Genomic DNA, 15,336 nt, shown 5'->3' with positions numbered 1-15,336 from the left:
AACAATCTCTCCTTTGATTGCATTTGATTGCCCTGAGATTTTCTCTAAAATATCTATCCCTCATTTTATGTAATATAAATTCAACTTCTTAATTGGGAGTAAATTCAAGAATTTGGTGGTTCCCTGTTTGTATTTTTCTGAAACTCGTGAGGGCATTTTCTTTGTTACTGTCATTAGGAGCAGGGCTCCTCTTTGATGGATGGAAATTAGGACTGCTGTGCATAATACAATATCAGCGTCACATGTGCATTTCCAATGGCTTCTCTACCATTCGTGCCCACAAATAAGCTTGCTTGATTTAGCTGAGCATAGATTTGAACAATGTTCCAGAGATAAACACCCAGTGCTTTTTATAGCATTTTAATATACACTAGATTGTCCAGCGTGGAGTTGCTCACTGTTTGAGGAAGCTACATCACCAATGGCGGTGCCACTGTTACTATTTGTGTCCCCATTTCAACGTACCTGTGTCCATTCATGTGTAGTTGTTTCTATATCATGATTCTACGTTGGAGGAGGCACTTGCCATGTTTTGGTTTTCTATCCTAGGCACGTGTGAGAATTTACTTGGTAAAGACGCCATTTTGTCGTAATTTTCTTTCTCACTTTATAGTTAAATCTTGATAGTTATTTGTTTCAATATTATTGTGTAGCACTGTGATTTGTTTTCTATGGATTTCATTTTAGTATGGGAACATTAAGAAATTTGTAATAAAAGGTACGTTATGTCAAGGATTTGGCTATAATTAGATAGATAAAAATATATATTTGCTTTGAAAAATGAGTTTCATAATAATAAATTTATAATATATTTAAATTATTCTATGGGTTTAAAGAAAGGGTTTTCGACATTACTTTTAATAAATTTACTGCCGTAAAACTGTTAATGACAATTTGTCATTAGTCACTCTGCTTTAAAAGAAAATTAGTTAAAATTCTTTGTCCAAAATAAGATTTTAGAAAAATATCATTGGCAGTAGTAGCTGAGTTTTTTTCTTTGAAAAAGTGAAATAAAATCTTAGATAAATTTCAATATGGTTTTGCATTAACATTTATTCTGATCTGCTTTGGAGGATAGAGTGTGGAAGAATAAAATAAAGGGATTATAAATCTGTTTCATTTCTGCTTAAAACTTTTTAACGTGAACTTGTTGTGATACTATTAGTTTGATAACTTGAAGAAGGAAACTTAGACCTTTTCTTCGAAAATGGTTGTTAAAAAGCTGATTATTTCTTTTTCATGATCCTGCCTCTTCCACATAGTCATCCCAAAATATTTTAAAATTCCTTCTTTTTGTGTACCATGATCGTTTCCTCACTTGTCCTGTAGTACTTTAATTATTTCCACAATCGTGCATGGGATGACATATTACCCAGGCATTAGTCACTACAAGAATAGAAAAAAGCCAAAGCCAAAATTAAAATAAAAAAACCTCTGCAAAATTCTAATGGTATGGCATAGACAAATTCTAAGCACGCTAAATAAATAATTACATAGTATTATGTAGAATGTTAAAACATGTAAATGCTATGAAAAATATAGAGCAGAGAAAGGGAATCCTAAAGAATGAAAGAGAATGGGTGAAGTGTAATATTACAGGGGTGGTCGGGGCCGTCAGTGCCTACAAAAAAATAAAATTTAAGCAAAGATTTGAAGGTGGTAAGGACATAAAGCAAGGGGACATTTGGGAGAAGGCTGAGAGAGCAGGGGATTTAAAAGCCTTGTGTCTGGAGTACGTCTGCTATACTCTATGGTCCAGCATGTGGCCACTGACATTGGATTGAGGACAGTGGAGAGTAATGCATTTGATCAAGCACGTGTAGGGGCCCAACATAGAAACTTGTAGGCTCTCATAATGGCTGAGGTTTTGCTCCAAGAGAGTGGAGAGGTGCCAGTGGCTTTTAGCTTTGTAATGCTGTAATCCGATGTGTTTTTGATAGAATCATTTGGCTACTTTCTTTAGAACAGACAAAATAGGCAAGAGTGATCCTAGATAAAGCTATTAGAAAGATGACGGTGGCTGGAGCAACAAGCTAGTTGTAAGAAGTGATAGTTACACATTTTATACCTATTTATTTTACCATTATTTCTATTTACCAGTTTTCCTCATTGTCCTATACTAAGAGAATCTCGAAAGGCTGTATTTATTCATGTTTTGAATTACACTCTTTACCATAGTGTCTGACTCAATGAATGGACAGGCCCAATCAATAGTTATTAAAGTGAAATAATTATTTCTAAATAAACACTGGCATAGAAATTTAAATAATTATTGAAATATTGTGCCTAGTCGTGAAACATTTTTGTTCTATTTTAATGCTTTCTAAGTACAAACCTATAGTACATACCTATATATATATATGTCAAAGGAATTTTTTTCAATATATAAAGACCAGAAATAAAATTCAAATACTGAAGTTCCTGCTTTGTTAGAAACTTCCTATAAAAACTTGCTGGAATCTAAGGAACGTATTATTTTTATTTTTATTTGTAATTGTTCATTTATTTTTTAATTGAAAGCTATTTTACAAATCATCTGAACCAGTTATGCACAGTAGCTCACTCCAGGTCTCACAAGTAGCTAGCTGCAGTTCCAGAAGCAGAATGTGGGGCTGTCTCATTTCTTTGCGATATAACTTTGCCTACACTACACATGTTCCTTACCCGCTTACAAAAGAGATTGTATTGTAATATAATTTGCCTTCAAAGCAAAAGCCATTTTACATTACATTTTACAATGTTTTTCACAGGTGCAAACTTGCTTTAGGATTCATGTCAGACAGACTGACGTTAAACTATGAAAATATTTAGGAAACAGAGTAAGTTCATTAAATTCCTACTTGAATTATTTTCTTCGATTGAAAAATGCAACCAGTAGAATTAAAGCTCGAAAAATTACAAAGTATACCATCAGGTGAGGATAAGATTATAACGAACCCACACAAACATATCCATATACACCGAGACAAATATCCACTTACAGAAAAAGAACCAAATTCCAAGAAAAACACAAAAGTAATAAAAATGATACTTCGTTTAGAAATTCCTTTTCTATTTTTCAGAGCGTTTTCCTAGGCGGCAGTTCATTTATACCTCTTGATAATCAAGTGAAGTAAGAAATACATTCATATTCCTGTAACACAAATGCTAATGATATTAAGTGGATATCTCATGTAGAATGGACAAGTTCAGCAGTTAGTTCCATAAACTCACACTTTCTAGAACTACATCGATTCAGCAGAAAGGAGAGATCGCCTCCTATGAGACAGAAAAGAGAGAACTTGAAGACTGTCATCTTTGGGGACTGGTGATTACAATTTTATTTTTCATATTGTTTCATATACCAATAAATGTTTAGTCTATAAATCTTTCAGTTACACAACGATTTTTTAAACATTTCTTTGTTCTAAGTACTGCAGGTGAAAATGAGCAAAAATGATGATGTTCTCTAACACTCTGAAATAATATTTCTGGACTTGTTTTTCTGATTTTACATATACAGATGTATGGGATTAGGGAAAATAACAAATGGAACAGCAAAAGCCAAGGCAAATTAAGTTTACCCACTAGAATATGCTAATTATGGGTTCATTATCATGTATCCAGATTTTGCAAATTAAACAAAAAATTAAGGGAGGGAAAAACACTATGAACACTTAAATTTGAGAATCAAAATTGTCTTTAAATATTCTTCAATAGAAGACCTAATAATTAATAATACTATTTCAACCAAAGAGATATTTTAGAAAATATAGATACTTTCTCAGTCTAGTTATTTTTGTTAGTTTTATAAATAGCATTCATTTTTGTGCTCATTTTATGAGTCTTTTGTAAAATCCTGTGACTTTTTCATTCTTCAGAAAAGAAAAAAATAAAATCCATATGATATCTAAATCTCAGAAATAATGTATCAAATTGATAACTTTGTTAGAAATTTTTATATGGAGAAATCACCAGGTGTCCTTATGTAATTTGTACCACGATACATTTGAAAGTAAATTCGATGTTACCTTATTTCAATATGAAGGCTTTTCTTTGTTCGTGTCTTTCAAACCGCTACTTCTCTGCTGATGACAGATCTACATAAATCACAGAAGTTGAAACTACAAAGTTAGGATAAAACCTTGACAGTGCCCCAGTGAGAAAGCACATCATCAGGCCCCTAACGATGCTAATGTAAGCTGCTCAGAGCTGTCACTCTAGAAGTCATGGCAGGCCCAAAGCAGAGAGCGAGGAATAATGACACATTCTGAAAGCTGACAAAGGGAAACAAATGCATTATGTATATGGATATAAGGAAAGGAACAGTGGCATCTTCAAAAGTAGATGCCTTTAAACTTCACTATCAAGCAGACTTGTCTGTGACACTTTGAAGCTAGTATGGTCAAGACCTATGTCCTCAGCAGATGTGCCTACCTTAGCACGACCATTCAGTAAAACCTGAAATGATGACTGCGGGCACTCAGGAAAAACATTTCATTAAACTCAAATGTGAAATGACAGATCTCGAGAGAATGGGACTTAGTTTCCCTTCAGAATAGGCTTTTCTAAGACGTCTCAACAGTTCCCTTGATCAGTGCAATGCTATATGGAATTTAAAAGAACTGACAAAAGCAATTGTGCCTTTTACGTGGCAAATGCTCTCATTTTCTCCTCTGCTTAGGCCACGTGGAGTATGAGTTGTTCTTGAGGGATTCATTGCAGCATTATGTCTTAAACACCTGCGAGAAAACTCAGTCATACTTAAAACAAGTGCCACTTAAATGCCTTTTTTATTTATTTATTTTGCGATTGTGCATGTATGTGATTTCTCACCAAGATATTATGGGTAGAGCCAGAATTTTGTTTCAGCTTCTGTTACACATGAGTGAAATTGGAACAGAAAGGTTAATTGGTTTACTCGGGGTTGTAAGGGAGCAACCCTAAACACTAGTGTTTTAACCTCAAGAGGCTAAGTCTTTGATCTGTTGCCTCGTCATTTGAGACGGAAAATAATATATCGTCTGTTGGTATTGGGACAAGAGGTAGGTACAATGTTGATTCAGGCAGCACATGACTTTATCTACCTTTGAGACCACTACATGAAAAACACAAACGTGGTCCTCATCTAGCAAGGATTTGCATTGCTAAGTGTATTTTATTTTCAGAGGGAAAAAAAATGCCAGGTTTGCATTATCAGAAATCAACTTCCCAGGTTCCCTGACAGATGAAAGCTTAGCTTATAAAAGTGACTGTTTTTGGACATTGATCTGTTAGTATGACTAAACCTGACCAAGAGAAATCACCACCAAGTATAAGTGGATTCTTTATCTTCGATATAGTCTTTAACTTCTCTCTTGAAATTTGTGGCTTTGGTGACAAAGATATCCATGTTTTTATAACTCAGCGCAAGCAACCCTTCATTTCACAGAGGCTAACATGCGCCATTAGAAGGTAAAAACTTTCTTCATCCTGGTGTGAGCTGGATTTATGCAGATGATTTCTAAATCAATGAAAATCCTCCAAGCTATCTAGTCCCATGGGAGGATTCGAGAGGCAAGCATGAGATGGCGATTGGACATTTATCAGCCTTACCTTCCTATTTATTCCTCGGCTTCTGTGTGACTTTGGGGACACCAATTACAGAATTCATTTTAATGATGTTTTTCATTGATTGAGATGGAAGAGTGAAAAAGTAATATTACAACAAGATAAATAATAAAAATAGGGAAAGTTCTTTGATGTTAATGCCATAATTGATATTCTTAGTAGATTCTTAACATGCAAGTTTTGTATGTTAAGAATATTATATCACTGTACTGAAGATATCGCAACTTTGTTCAAAGATGCAAAAACTTTATTCATAAATCTATTATCATTTTATATAAGCTCCTGCAGCAAATTCAGTTAATGTGATCAGATCAACAACTTTAGAAATATTAGCTGCACTTGTGGTCATCCAGACTTGATTATTCTCTTCTAAATGATATTTTACTAGAGTTTGTTTACAAATAATATCAAGTTGTAGACAACAGTAGCGCACTATAGTATTACGATAATATATCTTGACATCTTACTATGGTTAATATTAGTATAATAGGGAGTTATATAAAATTTTACAAAATTTAAGGAGTAACAGGGAGACAGACAACATGTTATCTTGAAAATATAGTAAAAATTGAAAGTCGGTGACTCAAATATTTACTTTTATTAAGATAAAATCTATACATTAACATTATAATACCACATGCTCATTATGAAATAAGAGGAAAATATAAAAACCTTTGAAAAGAGAAAATGATCGCTTATTTTCTAACTCTCCAATGATTTCCAAAGTCATTTTTTTTGGTGTATTTCTACTCAGACATTTTTTACATGCACATGTTGATTTTTTTCATAGTTTTGATTATAAGAGATATAACTTTGTCTTGCTATTTGGCACTCATTAGTGTCAAACTTTTCAGAACTAACAGATGACATCCCATATGTTATTTTGAGTATAAAGCATAAACTATATATAAACAATTTAGAATATGTCACAAAGGAATTATTCATATTAAAATTAAGAACATAAATTTAGGTTCAAAAACAAGGCTCTACATTCTTGCAAAATTGCAGTGTGAGAAATGACATCAACCTCTGTCTTCTCTCTGAAATTTCACTGTTATTAAAAGTAGCATAAACAATTTCTCCCTTTCTTTGAGGGGATCTTCGAGAGCTGGGATTTGCAATCCCAGCAGACAGGCACCTGTCCTCCTGGAAGAGCAGAGCATCCTTAAAGTAGGACTTCGTCCTGGAACACTGACAGCGATAAACCCTGGGTGAGTTTGAGGCGTGAAGTGGCTTGGTGTCCTTTAGACGTTCTTAGCGCTGCATCTCCTCTCTCCATGAAGCATTTACAGTAGAGATTCACCCAACACAATGAAATGCCTTCCATTTTCTCTTAGGTGTGACTCGTCTGCTGTCTTAAGGGGAGAGAGGCCATGGCCATTGGTAGTCCCAAAGATGTGGCTTTTTCAACAGTGGTCTAAAGAGAGAAAATTCTATGGTGATGTTCTTTCTCTGGGGATGCTCCCCACAACGGGGATGGGCGAGTCATGTATGTGACAGATACGCTTTCCCTCTGGCTCTGCACTCCTCTTAAACTTCTCCCATTTCTATCATCCGCTTCTCCCACCACCATCACTGCTAACCCAGGCTTATTCTTCTTTCGTTTCTCCCATTCCTTCATTCTTTCAAATGCTTGCCCTCAGAGTTGCTTCGCATCCTTCCCATATAATGTTCCAAATGACAGAAGGGTTGATCGCCAAGGTTTTGTCAGCTGGCTTTTGGCAAGGTTTGGCTAATAATAGTCAATGAAGAAAGATTCGAGGGTAGAAAGAAGAGAGAAGCCAGAATATTTTTCTGTCTTTCTTGGCTTAATGTTGTTTCCAGCAATGGCTATATACTCATGGTTCAAACGCCAATGGAATATGCCTACCATGCTTTCAGCTTCTGCCGGGTGACTCCTTCGTAAAGTTCTTGGACTATGGTGTCATTGCCTTCCTGATTTTATTTTATTTTTCCCCAGGCTAAATGTAGTTCTGATAACCTTCAACTAGTGTCTATTAGTTGCCTCACTCTCTCATAATCATCTTGTCATCCTCTTCCGTCACCTGTTACCCATTTCCTACGTTAAATTCTTTTCATCTAAAATATTCAAAGAGGTATGTGTTTCCTGGTCAGACACTGATTGTTACAGTATTTTATCAGCAGTGGTCCTAGAAAATTATCTCTCATGATGGGATTCCAACACTGAGTTTATCATCTATTTAAATATGAACACAACCTTGATGCTCTTGCAGATGGCAAATGAGATCATGGTAATCTGTGGCATGCTGTAACATCATTTTTTTTTTTTTAAGCTACATTAACATCTATAGGTGCTTGAGACAGAGGGCTGGTCAGAGCGAAGGTTTTGGAAAATTAAGTTGCTATTCTATTCGACTCTTGCGGTGATAAGGATAATGATAAGAACAGAGGGTGCTGCCCACTTCTAAGGTGAAGAAGAGCTGGAAAAAAAAATAGCACACTCGTATCTATGAGTTCTCAGTTAAAATCGGATTCTTAGAGAACTTCTATGATAAGCATAAAAGAATGTATCATCTCCCAGAGCTGCAGGGAAGCTGTGGTTGGGGATTAGAAAAAAAAAAAATTAACGTACAGAAGCATAAATAAAGTACGAGCTGACTGCACAACATCGACAGCCCCTTATGTTAAAGTCAGGTCATTATTTAAGTTTAAGACATTGATGAAGAAGTAATGAGACCCTGAAATTTGAGATGGGAACAATGCATGTACTTGTACAAGCCTGAGAAGCTTGATCCGCCAAATTTTCCACCTCCTTTTGCCAGTAGACTTAGCAACAACTTTACTGTCAGAAACATAGCCTTGATAATAGGTAATAGGTAATATTTATGTCACCCGACACGGTTTGTTCAAGCTTACCCAATATTCTCTAAATATCTCCAGGCTAATAACAATAGTTATTTCCCAAGATTCCCCAGAAAGAGAAACAATAGATTTCCTACAAAAGGGTTTGGCGTATGCATCAAAGGAATCCCAAAATATTGTTAATTTTTATCTGTACATACCTGGAGAAAATCACAGAAATGAGTTCATAGAGTCTCCCAAAAGGGACAATATTTAATTCTGGATGAAGCCAAATTTACTAAAATGCTGTGCTAAACTTCATTCCTAAGTTAAGTGCTAGTTAGAGAGGTTGGAATTTGACCTGTTTGCTCCATTGGCTATTGAAGTCCGGATTCAATAGCTTACATTAATGAGGTCAAAAATGCTGAACTCTCCCTGGCATAATGCAGAGGAAGGCATTCAAGTCCTTGAGAGACAGTCATGCTGGAGTGGATTTGATAAATGCAATTCTCTCACTCTCCGTCAACAATGTATCCCATGAGTGCCCAGAAGACATTTTCTTTACAAACGAATTGATAAATGCACTTGCGAGGAGAATACCAGTATTTCTGAAAAGCTCAGGGGTGACTGTCATCCCTAGGCTGGGGATAAAAGAGGAATTGGGTTGCAGTAGAATTGAGGTCCTTGATTTAAGCAATAATGGGATACCAGAGAGTGGGAGATGAGGGTTTAAGTGTTCCAGACAATGCGAATTCAATTACCATAACAGCAGCAGTGCTGGAGAGGTAATCAGAATGTTTTGACGCACGTAGTTTTGTGGGTGTAGTTAACGGAGCTTGACGTCCTCAAGAATAAAACAGATGTGCAGCCCATTGATGTATTACTAGACCTATGCGAGAAAAACATCTAGGTTTGGTGAAGAGAAACCCAATTTGCATCATCACAAGAGGAAGGTACATTCTTTCTTGCAGTTCCCAAACCAAAGCCCACTCACAGACGGAATGACTAGCCATTCCAGGTCCTGTTCTTAGGACTGAGAATCCCACATCCCTGGAACCACCCAGTTCCGGGCAAACTAGACCATGACTCATTCCATCACAGACCTAAAGTTCCTTGAGTGGAAAAGCAGCTGAGGGAGGCCCTTGCAGTGAGAATATATTTAAGTCTTTCTTCAAGCTTTCTCCAAAAAGACCAGAGGCCATCTCATATGACAAGCAGATACGGAGGGGAAAGAAACACAATTTTTTTTATAGGAATGAATTTATTATGTCAAGTAATATACACACATGGTTTAAAACATTACATACTATATTGAGAGGAGTGGAGGAAAGAAATACAATTTTTAATATCTTATACAGGCTCTGAGTTGATACGATTCCTAGGAAACTAAAATGCCACCTTGGTTCAAGTGTCAGAGAGAAAGAATTATGGAACTTGGATCATAAATGCTGATTTCTTCCAAATCCATCTCCAGCTGGGACCAGTTGCCACATACATAATCAGAACCTGGCAGAATGTCGACCCACACCAGCTCTCTTACCTATGGTGTGAGGTCCAGCAAAATCAGAAAGACCAGATGAAAACCCACAAAAATTAATTTCTTTATCGCTGTATTAACAAACAATATCACATCCCTCAGAGAATTTCTATAGCTGCCCCGCCATCAATGATTTGAAGACAGATACTATTCCTATCATACCTCCCATCAATTCACCTGTTTGACTGCCATAAAAGTCAGATGCTTCTTGAAAATGACTGGGGATTATTGTAAACATAATTAGATAGTCACTCCAATTGCAGCTGCTGTGACAGATATGGTATCTTTGTTACAGCAAATTAATGGCATGCTTTGCTTTGATATACCTCTACTGACCTGCAAAATGCATTTTCCCCAAACCAATCATCAAGGATGATCAGAGCAGTTTGCCTTCAGCTGAGAGAGATAGTGTTTCAATTTCATTATCTCCCCTCAGGGATATGTCATCTTTCCTGTTACTATTAAAATCAAGTCTCCAGAACTTCTGTCCTATGGACACCCCCAGAAGATGACTGTCTCAGTGAGCAGGAAGGGGGAACAGTCCGATGTGCTGTTCAGACATATGTTGGCCCAGAAGGAGAATAAAACTACGAAATTCAGAGGGCTGACAGTTTAAGAAAGGTTTTAGGGAGCAGATCGTCTCCTACATGTCAGCATATCACCCCTAAAATGAGATGAAGAGTCTCATCCTGCACTAATCCTAACCAAATATATGACAACTACGGGGCTCTTTGGATTGTGGAGGTAACATGGTCTTTAATTTGTGTGTGTGCTCTCTGGACCCAAATAATCCATAAGGCCCCTAGTATTGAGTGGGGTCTAGGAGAGAGATCCCAGCGTCAGAACCAGGCTGTAGGAAAAACCATCGTAAGTTAGCCCTTCAGACACAGCAGATTGATAAAGCTCAAAATGTAAAGGACGTGAATGAGAACACTATATCAAGCCTCTGAAAAGACAATAGGAGAGTTATAGAGTTATAAGGTTTTTTTTTTAATTGGCCAGAACATTGTTTTCCTAATTTTCATAGTTATGTCTTCCTTAACTCATGGATTATTTTGAAGTATATTGCTTAATTTGCAAACATTTGGATATTTTCCAATTTTATTTTTCTTATTGATCTTTTGCTTAATTCCACTGTGGTCAGAGCACATTTTAGGCGTGGTTCAACTTCTTCATAGTTTCTTGATACACATCAATGGCCCAGCATATTACCTGAATTTGTAAAGCGTATACATGCATTTGAAGAAAATGTGCGTCTTGCAATTATTGGATAGAGTTTTCTGTGCAGGTCATTCAAGGCAAGTTTGTAAACCTGGCTTCAAATCTTTCAAATCTTCCTGCTGTTTTGATTTTTTATTATTGTAGTATGTCTGCATCTCTAGTAATAATGGTTTGCTTGAATTTGCTTAGTCCAGCATTAGCCTAAGAAAAGTGCCAGCTTTTCTTTGGTGATCATTTGCATGATACATATTTTTTTACACCCTTTTAATGACAGCTTTTCTGTACCTTTACATTCGAGGATTTATGCCCGCTTTTTAAAAAAAGCCTATATATAGTTGTTTTGTTCTCAATCTGACAACCATTGTTTAACTGGAGTATTTAGTCTATTTATGTTTAATATAATTATTGTTCTATTTGGGTTTAAATATGTTATTTTACTCTTTGTTTTTCATTTGCCCACCTGTTCCCTATCCTATTTTACATCTTTTATTGCCTTCTTTGGACAATTTTTAAAAAAATTATTCCATTTCTTTTCTCTATTAGCTTGTTCACAATAAACATTAACATTACTTTAGTATTATTTTAGTAGTTACCTTAAGGATTGTAACCTAAATTCTTTACTTACTAATTTTGTATTTTTATCAGACAATTTTTTAAAAAAATTATTCCATTTCTTTTCTCTATTAGCTTGTTCACAATAAACATTAACATTATTTTATTATTCTTTTAGTAGTTACCTTAAGGATTGTAACCTAAATCCTTTACTTACTAAATTTGTACTTTTATCACTATCTAGACATTATCAGGTTTAGAACACTCTAAATCCACCTAACCTTCCAACTTGTTTTGCTATCGTTGTCATACACTTTATTACTATATACACCATAGATTTCGACCTTATAAAAAATGATGAAACAACAATATTCATCTAGATTTTATTAGATATTTAACTGTGCTTTGGCTTTCCATTCCTTATTATACCTCTATGTGTTAATCTGGGACTCCAATTACACATGTATTAAACTTTTTCACTCTGTCTCACAAGTTCTTATACTATTAGATTATTAGATTATATTCTTCATCTTTCTTTCCCTCCATATACCATACTTGCTATTTTTCCTGACCTTCCAATTTAATAATGCTTTCTTCTCTTGTACCTAAAACACTGTTGAACTTATCTACTTTGACCCAAATTACATAACTTTCTTCAGTTGGGAAATTCCTAAATTTTTATTACAGTTTCCGTTAGTCTTCATTTTTATCTCATCTTTATAATCTATGCATTTAAATTAAAAGCTATGTCTATTAACTTCGATATCTGGATCTGCGGAGGGTATGTCTCTATTCCTCCCTCACTCTCTCTCTTCCTCCCTCCCCTTTTCTCTTCTCTCATCATTAGATCATCTCTCCTGGCGTATTGGCAATTTTGTTTGAATGCTGGACATTGTGGATGAAATATTTTCAAGACAATTTGAAGTTATAAAATTCACTATTTTTCTCCAGAGACTTTGTTTTTGATTTTGGGAAGCAGTTAAGGTAGGGGTCACATACCCTAATCTAAACAAAGATTTATCTATTATGGTGCAGGGCTTCAGGCTTTGTAAGGGTGACTTATTTTTATCATTATCATCATCATCATCATTTGCTCTTTTATTTAGGGAGGAAAAAAAACAATTAAAAACTGGACTTATTTCTGAGGGCCTTTACTTCTTGGTGTTGTTACCGACCCTCCAGCCTTGTATGATTGCTGGAAGCTCTTCTCTTACTCAACCTCGCAGTTCTTTTGAGAATTACCAAACGCCTTGAGAGGAAAATGGTGCCAATTTTTAAGTTCACTCTTTTGTACTCCCCTCTGACCCACTATACAGGTCCCTTCAGTCTGTGCTTCCCTATTAGGTCTGTAACACCTTCAAGCAAATATTTAAAAGATATTTTGATTAGTTTTGATAGTTGCTTTTAATAGAACATTTAGAAAATTCTAAAAGTCTTCTGCCATTACCAGAAGTAGAAAATCATGATTGTCGAGACTTTGAGTCTCTCCTTGTTATGAAAAGGATGGAAGTGTCTTCATTACAAAGACAGAAAGTTGCCTCCAATTAGGTGGAAGAATAAAGCTTTATATGATAAAGGTGATAGATGAATGAGAACGTCGCTGACTACTTGGTTGTGTTTGCTCCGTCTTTCCTTCATCTTTGCTCTGCCTCTTATAAGAGAAAGACAAACCTTTCAGGCCGCATTTCCCAGATTCTGGTGCCACTTCCTTTCACTTCTTTTGGCCAATGAGAGGCATTGAAAGGAGATGGGGAGCACAAGGAAAATACAATTCCCTCTCACGGGGCATCTCCAGCAAGGTCCTGTCTCCTCTGTGGCTTCTGTGTTCCACGGCTAGGGACACCCCTTTGCTCCTCAGTACGGGATGACTGTGCTCCCTGGTCTTGCTTCTCTCTGTGTTGCCTTCCTGTACAAAGTTTATTTGCTCACCTCTTCCATATATCTAACCAGTTGAGTGCATTTAATTCCCTTTGTCTCAACTAATAAAATAATAAGGGCAGAAAATGGAGAAATATGAAAGAATTCTGCAGTGCAAAATAAGGTGAGTATCCAATTCCTTCCAATTTCGACATAATGACTTTTCTGTAATAGACTTACTGAAAGAAGGGAAACACGCTTTTTGAAAAATGACTGTGTTTTCAACAACTTTCAGAGGATGCTTGTTGATCCTATCAAATCAAAGCAGCATGTCATGAAGGACAATCTGATTTTGAAAAGGATTCAATGGGGAGGAAAAATCAGATTTCCGAATTAAAATTGTGATGGATGTAGCAACTAGCAGATTAAACTCTGAAGGAATTTAAATTAATGATATAGCATATAAATGAAAGCTCCCTCAAATGAATCTCAGATTAGATTAAAAATAAACATTAAATGACTTCATGTTTATGAGACATTTTTAAAAATTGATCCATCAAGCATAAATATAAAATGAAGGTCAAAATTATATTAGACAAGCAAAAATGAAAGAAAATAGTGATGGCAATATTAATATCAAAGCATAATCAAATAGGAATACTTCATAGAAAAATAATTTCATACAGATAGTGTAAGGCAAATTTCATAGCTTCAAAATATGTTAAGTAAATGTGATAGTATCAGGAAATATAACTGAGAAAGAAGAAGAGGAGGTGAGGGAGAATGAGAGAGAGAGAGAGAGAGAGAATGAGAGAGAGAGGAAAGAGAGTGAGCCATGTATATAGTGGCCATATGTCATTTGCTTTACCCAAAATCTTTGAATATATTTTCCACATTTTGATAATTTATTACATTGCAAAACTCACCTTTTCAAGGTTAAATACACAGAATTTATATAACTGAGGTTCAATAGATGTTAGGTTCGAAATACATGGCTGGTTCTGTCCATTAAACACACTTGCATGAGACGCTGATTCAGAAGTGAGCTAAGAGGAAATCCATTCATTATGGGATATCAATTTGTTGATTCGAGTTATGGCTGAAACAGCGTGGTGCCAAGGTCAGCGTCTACTTTGTTATGACAGTTCTGCATGTGGTTCATGAAGCTGATCCTGAAAACTCAGTGTAGAGCCTTTCCCTTGGGACTTCCAATGATTTTATGAGTTATGCAGTGTCCATTCTTACTACAGTGAATCCTACAATCTTCACCCAAGAATGCTGACATATATGGAATTTGGGCCCAAAAATATTTACAAACAACACTCAAAGAAATGGAAAAATGGAAATTTGGTTATCAAAATGATTTATCTATATATGCAGTAAAACCTGTTTGGTACCATGGAATGGAACACTGATATTTCTGTAGCTATTAACAACAGTGTTAACGAAGTTATTGAGTTATCATCTGTACTCACCTGGAATCAGTGACTAGTAATAGCAAGTTTTTGGGAGATCAATGAATGCTACTATTCCCTATAGCGCGGAGGCTTCCCCTGACTCTGATGGAGAGTTAAAAAAATAAAATTAGACAAGTTAAGCATATTTCAAGGCATTGTCAAGAATTAGAGAGAAACTGTGACTACTGTAAAATATTTTTCTATCTCTTGAAACCAGAATTGATTGAGCAGAGGTTCTGGTAAAAAGATGGATACTTCAAATGGGTAAATTATAACACAGTAAATTCACAATGTTTCTAGCTCTTATGTAAAAATTAAGGC

This window comes from Pteropus alecto, unplaced genomic scaffold (assembly GCF_000325575.1).
Source record: "Pteropus alecto unplaced genomic scaffold, ASM32557v1 scaffold14, whole genome shotgun sequence".
NCBI classification, from domain to species: domain Eukaryota; kingdom Metazoa; phylum Chordata; class Mammalia; order Chiroptera; family Pteropodidae; genus Pteropus; species Pteropus alecto.
Note: the sequence above shows the minus strand (reverse complement) of the source record.